The sequence below is a fragment of the Desmodus rotundus genome, chromosome 1 (assembly GCF_022682495.2).
Source record: "Desmodus rotundus isolate HL8 chromosome 1, HLdesRot8A.1, whole genome shotgun sequence".
Lineage (NCBI taxonomy): Eukaryota > Metazoa > Chordata > Mammalia > Chiroptera > Phyllostomidae > Desmodus > Desmodus rotundus.
Window position 1 is genome coordinate 131894256 of NC_071387.1, and position 8050 is coordinate 131902305.

At 45.2% G+C, this 8050-nt stretch overlaps 1 pseudogene; it reads left to right on the plus strand.

Moving 5' to 3' along the window:
- Positions 1-372: 372 nt before the first annotated feature.
- Positions 373-518, plus strand: LOC112315061 (U1 spliceosomal RNA; annotated as a pseudogene).
- The last annotated feature ends 7532 nt before the right edge of the window (positions 519-8050 follow it).

Here is an 8050-nt window from a genome sequence, read left to right on the forward strand (position 1 = left end):
AGATTTCATTTCAGGGTCAGCAAAGAACAGATGGGGGAGTTCAGCACGCAGTGAAGAATGAAATGAAATTGGTCTCTGGATCAGTTAATAAGCTGCTTCGGTGACCTGAACACACACTGAGTGTGCTGCTTCGGTTCCAGAGAAAAGGTCACATGCCAGTGACCAGAACTGGCGTTTGCTTAACTTGCATTCTCACTGAGTGTCTGCAAAGTGCTTAGCACCGTGTCTGGGGCAGTGCAGGTCCTCAATCATGTATTATTAGGGTATTATTGTGCTAGTTATCTTTAATTATTATTACAGGGCATCTGATTTAGGACATAACCAACCAGACTCTCAGCTGCTCTCAACCAGCAGGTTAAAAAGCAGGGACACATATTTACCTGGCAGGGGAGATACCATGATCACAAAGGTGGTTTTCCCAGGGCGAGGCTCATCCATTGCACTCTGGATGTGCTGACCCCGGTGAAAAAGAAAAGAAAAAGAAAAAAAAAAAAAAAAAAGCAGGGACAGCTCCAGGCCTCTGAAGCCATCCCTCCTGAGGCGAAGGGGTGGTGGGGCCTCTACCAGCTGTGGCTTCCTGGCAAAATGAGGTAGTGATGGGTCAGACTATAGGGAGGGACCATAGCAAAGGGATCAGGCCATCCTGACTGGGAATCTTGGCTCCACAGCCAGTAATGGGACAGATTTTAACTTCTCTAACTTCAGTTTTCTCGTGTTTAAAATTCCAAAAACAATATGTGCTTACTTGGGAAGGGGAGGGCGGGAATTAATCCTCACTTAATTGGGTTGTTATGGTACAGAATAGTTAATCCATTTGTTTGCTTCTTTCTTCCCAGTTCACCTAGTTGTGTTCCTCTCCTTCTAATTCTTAAAACCTCTCTATGAAAGCCTAGCATTCTTTTTTAATTTTTTTTAAAATCCTCACCCAAGGATATATTTTTAAATTGGTTTTAGAGAGAGAGGAAGGGGGAGGGAGGGTGGGAAAGAGAAAGAGAGAGAGCAAGAGAGAGAGAGAGAGAGAGGCATCAATCAAGGTGAGAGAGAAGCATCGATCTCTTTCCTCCCATACACACTCCAACTGAGGACCAAAACCATGACCGAGGTACACGCCCTGACTGGGGATGGAACCTAGTGTATTGTTTGGACTGTAAGACACACCCCCCACACCCAAATTTGGGAGGAAAATGGGGATGCGTCTTATAGTCTGAATGTAGCTTACCTGGCTCCCTGGGTGGGGGGCAGCAGTGGAGCGGGGTCACAGGAGGCAGGAGCAGGGTCACCGCTACAGGAAGCCATCCCACAAAACCAATATTTCACATTGGTGAAATATTGTGTTATTTATGTTATTAAATATTTTACCACATTTTTTCCTTCAAAATTATTTTTCCTATTTTCCTCCTCTAAAACCTAGGTGTGTCTTATGGTCTGGTTCGTCTTATAGTCTGAAAAATATGGTCCATTTTGGTGCTCAGGATGATGCTCCAGCCAGCTGGGCCACTCAGCCCGGGTCAGAAGCCCAGCACTCTTAGACTTTCCTGCTCTGTGCCCGGTTTCCCTTACTTCTCTGGGAAAGTAGTCTAAAACACTAATCTCTAATAACATAGAAATGAATGATAATTGCTTAGACTCGAGATTGCCTTTTCACAGAGGAATTTGGAAAAGGGAAAGCAGAGAAGAAATCTCAGGCCCTGAACTTTCACATTTGTGTCAACCTGATAAAAAAGGCTTAGGATTGAGGGACCCCAGTAAGTTACTAGACTGGTACCATACCGATGATAAAACTACCTTTTTTCCCAGTGTGGGCATCCCACTCTTACAGCCAGTGACGGCTCTGTACTCCTCTGTGTCTGGCTCTAAACCAGCAGCTTTGCAACTGAATCACACCGAGTTTTTGCAGGATCTGAAAGGGAAGGTATGGTGAGCTGAGAGAGGTGGCTACTCCAACCAGACAGACTTCAACGTAGTCATTTGTCCCAGACACACGCCCACGAGAAGGTGGTACTGAGGCGATTCAAGAAATGCATATGTGACTGAAAAAAAGATGAAAACTTTGCAAAGAGGAACAGAAGGAACAAAGAAGTATGAAAAGTCACAAATTTTAAATGCTTGAGATTGTCCTTGAATTCTTTACCTTCTTTCCTTGTGAGTTAATACCCATTTCAGTGGGATCAGCACACAAGCCATTTCACAAATCTGCCAGGTACTGAGCTGGTCAAGAGGTCAAGTCTTTAATGCGTGTCCACGTCCCTTAATCTGGAGCTGGTGCTTGGCAGCGTTTGTGGGGACTTAACTTTAATTGACTCCTTAGGAATAGGGCTGACAGTTTCCCTTTCATGGATTTTAGAAAGTTAGATAGTTTTTCCTCACGGAATCTTGCAGCACTCTACATCCCTGTGACTGTGGAGGAGGCTGTCATAAAACAGACATCTTCTCTTGTGGACGGTCTCTCCTGTCACAGCGCAAATGCAATAGTATCCATTGCTGAGGAAAAATGTAGGCCCTGCAGGGTTATCAAAGGGATACTCAGGGATGAAACTGGGGAGAAATAAAAATATTATAACTCCGCCGTGGCCCTTAAATGTCCCTCCTTCTCTTCAGGGAACAGTCTGATGGCTTCCATCTCATTACATCAAACTTTAGTCATAATGTAGTCCTGCTGAAGAAGCCTCAGCACTCCCTGCTTGATCTCAGCCTCTCTCCAGAAGTTCTGCGCCCACAGCCATTAGTCATCCCTAATCCATAAAGTAAGTGTGGCCTCATGCTGCTAGCAGAAGTTGCAGAGGCAGGCTGAGCTGTGCTCGCCCCAGGGTTCAGGCGTGTGTGAACTTGTCTGGAGGACCAGTGGATAGGCCTGCAGGCTCATTGCCCTGTAAGAACAGGGCTTTGCTGGGCCAGAAGATACCCTGAAAGCAAAGTGAGTCATGCTGCCTGTGTGGCACAAAGAGAGCCCTGAGCAAGCACAGAGTGAATGGGTAATTGTCCCCCCGCCCAGGGATGTTGGCCTGTGTCTGAGAAAGGGGCTGAAGTGAGATGAGGCAAAAGCTAAAGAGCTCTTGGAGATGAGGGGCCAGCAATCCAGTCCTCCAGAGTCAGCAAGGATGGAAGACAGCTCCCTTCGCATGCCCAGCACTTTATCTTGATGTAGCTTTGCTGGGAACAGCCAGTGACCTTGTCATATGTAAGTGTTCTGGCCAGGTAGGACCCGGGGGGCAGCACTCTGGCATGAGCCCACAGTGCCAGGCCTCTAGTGGGCATTGCCAGCCATGAGAGATGATGGGTTCCAGTTGGAAGTAATGGGGCCATCCATGGCAGCAGAGAGTTCCCTGGTGAGCAGCAGTCATAGCTGTGAATACTATGAGAAGTGAAAAGTGTGAATACTAAAGAAGTGCTTCATGGAGCCTGTGAAAATTCCAAGGTGCATCAGCTATATTTTGAGGGGAGGAGTAAAAGAGTCCCCCAAGAGTCAGTGGAGCTGAATCAGAGAAATGCCATGTAATGATATTATTTAACACTCCGGCTACCCGAGGCTGATATGTAATGGGAAGTCAAGCAAGCCTGTGTGTGTTGGGATACTGCATCTATAGTTTGATTGTTGACAATGGGCCATGGAGATGAGACAGCCGGAATGCTAAGAATCATGCTAGGTCAGGAACTCGCTGGCCCCTGGAGCTGGAGGAAGGAGAGACCCATTGTTGTGTTGACCTTCCTTCCCTTGGCTTTGAGGCAGCTGGGCTGTGTCAGCAGCACCACTGATTCTGTGGATCCTGGGCTATGCCACTAGTGAGGCAGAACCAGGGACTCATTTTCCAAGGAGACTGGACTAATTGAGCCATGGCAGTAAGTGATTGGGTGGAGGAATGCAGTTCTGGGAAGAACATGTGTTGGAAGATTGGACACCTCTGGCCCAGTTACTTTAGCATCATGAGTGACTTTGGGATGGGGACTGGGTTTGTGTGTAGGATGGAGAGCTGTAGGGCTGAGAGCAGTCTTAGCTGAGCAAGGTGTCAATGCTGCTCTCCTGAATGGGGAGAAACTCCTATGAGGTCAGCATCGGCAGATGTGCTGTGATCTCTTCAGCAGGCGAGGACTGCTCTGCATAGTGGCAATAACAACCACTGCAACCGAAGAGCACCAGCTACTCCAGCTGACTGCTGTAGACTGAACGTCTGTATCCCCCTCCCATTCTCAGGTTGGAATTCTAACCCCCAATAGGATAGTCAGAGGTGGGGCCTTTGGGAGGGTGATTCAATATTGAAGGTGGAACCCTTATAAAATGGGATTAGTGCTCTTATAAAAATACCTGGGAGGTCTGCCAAAATCTCCACCATGCAAGGATGCAGCAAAAAAATATGGCCATCTATGGACTAGGAAGTGGGCCCACACTAGACACCAAATCTGCCAGGGCCTTGGTCTTGGACTTCCCAGCCTCCAGTGCCATGAGAAATAAATGTGTGTTGTTTAAGCCACATAGTCTATGGTATTTTTGTTATAGCAGTTTGAATGAACTAATTTCAGACCAAGGAGTATGTTCCATTTTCTCTTCAAAGAGTTGGCCATCAAAACTGACCCACTGGACTGCATAAACACCTCTAAGTCTTGGGACTACTTTGGGAATGAAGACCTCAGGGATAGAAGAAAAACTTTCCTCCACAGGTGGGTTGGGGGATAGAGTAACTTAATTTGAATATTAAAAAGAATGGTGCCTACTTTTGCTTCCCAGGCTGGCAGAGTGTTGCAGAACAATTCCATGTGGCACTGCCAATTGTGTCTAGTGCTGATGTCATGGCCTCAGGAGGGCTTGGAAAAATTGAGAAATCAGTAGTTCCTGTTGGTAACTGTGTTCATGTAAAGATGTGAAAGAGCCTGCAGACACAGGAGAGTCAAGGGAGAAAACAAGCATGAAGCTGTCTTCATGAATTAATTATGAAATGCCTGAAGTATAAGATAGAAGCCAGTTTGGAAAATAACGCCCTGTGCTTTAAGTCATTGCGCTGTCCCCTTACCATCAGCCTCTAGCGAGGACATCTGAACTCAGTCTGCCTTTTCACAGGCCTTGGGAAGAAACTTCTGGAAGATGACTGGTGCCTAAAATAAGAGATGAAACAACAAATAAGACAATGAAACAATGTTCGTTCAGGAAAAATGGAAGTAGGCGTCTTCATATCTCATAAGCTTTGCTGTAAAAAGTCTTTTTTTCTTAAAATAAGCAGATATCTACCTAATGTCTGCTGCCTACCCAAGACTAAGATTTAGGAACAGGTTGTGGTCTTGTTTCCAGGGCTTCATTGCTAATGCAGATCCATGATACAGTGCTTTTATTTTAGACACACTCTCTTCTGGAACATCATGTCAAAACCTCCTAAGCCCAAAATAGTTTTGGTCAGGCAACTTAGATCATGCCCAGCAAGTGTCAGAAGGAGTAAAGGGTGCCGTAAAGACTGTCAGGGAAACCAGCTCGGTCTATGGGTAAAAATCAGTTAATCAGACATGTTGTTCATGTTGTTGCGAGAATCCATGTATCTTTAATGGATACTGCTGTCTACTGCGAACAGCAGTGAATTATAGTATCTTAGAGCCTGCGTCCCCTTCTTTCCCAAAGGCAATTAACCTTTGATTGAGGCCTGTTCAGGTTAACTGGAAACTGCCCTTGAAACAGAGATGTGTGTGCCGTAGGTTACTGAGGTCGACACTCTATCTGTAAGGGAGTAAGGGAAGCAAGACTGAGCCGAGGAAGAAGTTGAGCTGATACTGTGGCAACCAAGGCCTTAGCCTATCTCACCAGGACCTTTGGAGTTGTGGTGACCTTTCTGTGTTCCCTGAATCAAGGCAAGGTGATCAAGTCTTAATATCTATCCTGTGTCAACCACTACTGCATGCAGACTGTCCTCAGGGAGGGGCTTACCTCCCACTGAGGGCAATGTCTGAAAAGGGACACAGCTATGAAACCTCAGCATCCAACATTCCTCCCACTTGGGAGAACCATTTCCTTGGTTATCCTGACCTAGATGGAGAGAGAAATAAAAGGGGAATCTTGGCAACACACTACAGGTCCCCTGCAAGGCCCCTTATGGAAGAGGTCTCTTAATTAAGGAAGGGGGTAGAAGTTCTCTTTCTATTATCTAATATATTGTAACCTATTACCCCCAAATTTAGTGGTTTAAAACAACAAAAATAATTCCTCATTGCTTCTGGTTTCTGTGGGTCAGGAATCCACAAATAACTTGGCTGGGGGTTCTCCTTGCAGGTGTCTTGGGTGAGTGCAGTCAGGTGGTGGGGACTGCCTGGGCACCTCTCTCTCTCCGTGCAGTATTGGGGCCTCTCCATGTGGTCTCTTTGCGTGGGCACCTGGCACTTCTCACTGACCTGAAGGCGCGGGCACCACAGGTGAGTGTCCTGAGAGAGACTAGAAGACTCTGCCTGGTGTTTCCTATTTTAGCCTCAGAAGGCACGTGGTATCCCATCTTGTACTTCGTGTTTGTCGGGGTTCACATAGTTTCAAGGCAAAGAGACATGGATTCCACCTCTTGACAGGGAATGACAGGATCTGTAAGAACATGTGAGACAGGACATTTTTGACAATACAAAGGCTCTGAAGCTTATATTTTCTGATGATAATAAATCCCATAAAAAGGTTTAACACTAATGGCATACCTCAAATCCTTTGATTTTTTTTTACATATTCAATGCATGAATTCAGTCCAGAACATGCCAACAGTAGAAGGAACTAGACATAGACTGATACCCCACCCAGCATCACTGTCTTCCGTTAAGCACCACATATGAGAGTACGGGAGACACTAACTGCCTCTATCCCCGTGTCACTAAAGCAAACTGAACAATGTTTACATTAGCTTTCCTTCATTAGCAGCCTAAACTTTCACGCGTCGTATTGCATAGACCTCAAGAGTCGGTGCTCCTTTCTGCAGTGGTGTCGGGAAGTTGTGAAACCAGTGTCCAGTTCCCAACCTCGATTTTCAACCCCAGAAATACTGTTGGCTCCCTGTTCTTCCTTGGCTGAAGAAATGTGGTCACCTCCATGAGAATTTGGACCTCAAATTCAATTTTAAAACTGACTTAAACTTTGATGGTGGGCAAATTACGTTAGCTCTGACTAGGAGAGACTTCTGGGTTACTTTGGCCAACACTAATCGGTTTGTGTCTCTGAAGTTTATTTGTTGTTTCTCAGGAGGAAAACACAAATACCTCAGTGTGATGCAGTGTGAGGAACAAAAAAACAGTCATTTTGCCTCAGAGTTGTGCTTTTCGGTGATGAAATTCAGACCCTTTTGCATCCTTGTCACTTGCCAAGTCTCTCTCAGGGTCATTCCAGGTGTCGGGGTTGGACAAAATTATTGAGTCTGGAACACAACCCGCATTTGTTTGGGGAAAGCCAAAAGGATTTGTTTTAGATGAGCAATCCACTAACACGTGTTTTTCAGAAACCTTCTGAATTGTTTTACTCTAATATCTATCGGTCTGGGTAGGAAAGGCCGTTTAGCTTACAATATGTTACTGTCAAGGGTACGATGTACAAGTTAGATGATGATAAGTGAGGATCCGAATCCTTTCATGAGGCAGAGGACTCTTCTGCAGCGCTGGGAGTGCAATCAATGTTTTCACAACTTAAAGTAAAAAGCGTTTGATGGAAAACTGCTGTTGCAGAATGACATTGTATTTTAGTGCTTTCACCAAAAGCGAATGTTTCTACAAAAGCTTTTAAAAGAAATGATTAAAACCCCAAAGATTCAATGATTATCTTAAAGTCATTAAATGATGAACATCTGTATATTTTATATGTCCCAAATTTGGAGATAGTTAAAGCAAAGAATATGCATCGTTGGACAAATAGTACACATTTTACACCCTGAAGAGAAGCTTTTCAACTCTTTATCCCTCAGAGGTTAGAGTAACTTGTTGGGAGACTGGTTTGTATATTTCTGTGAAAAACATTCAGAACTATTCTCATTCACTTTCCATTTGGTTCCAAATCAACGGCTCTCTGACTGGAGCTGGTGCATTGTTCCTCGACGTGCTGGGAAACACCGTAAAG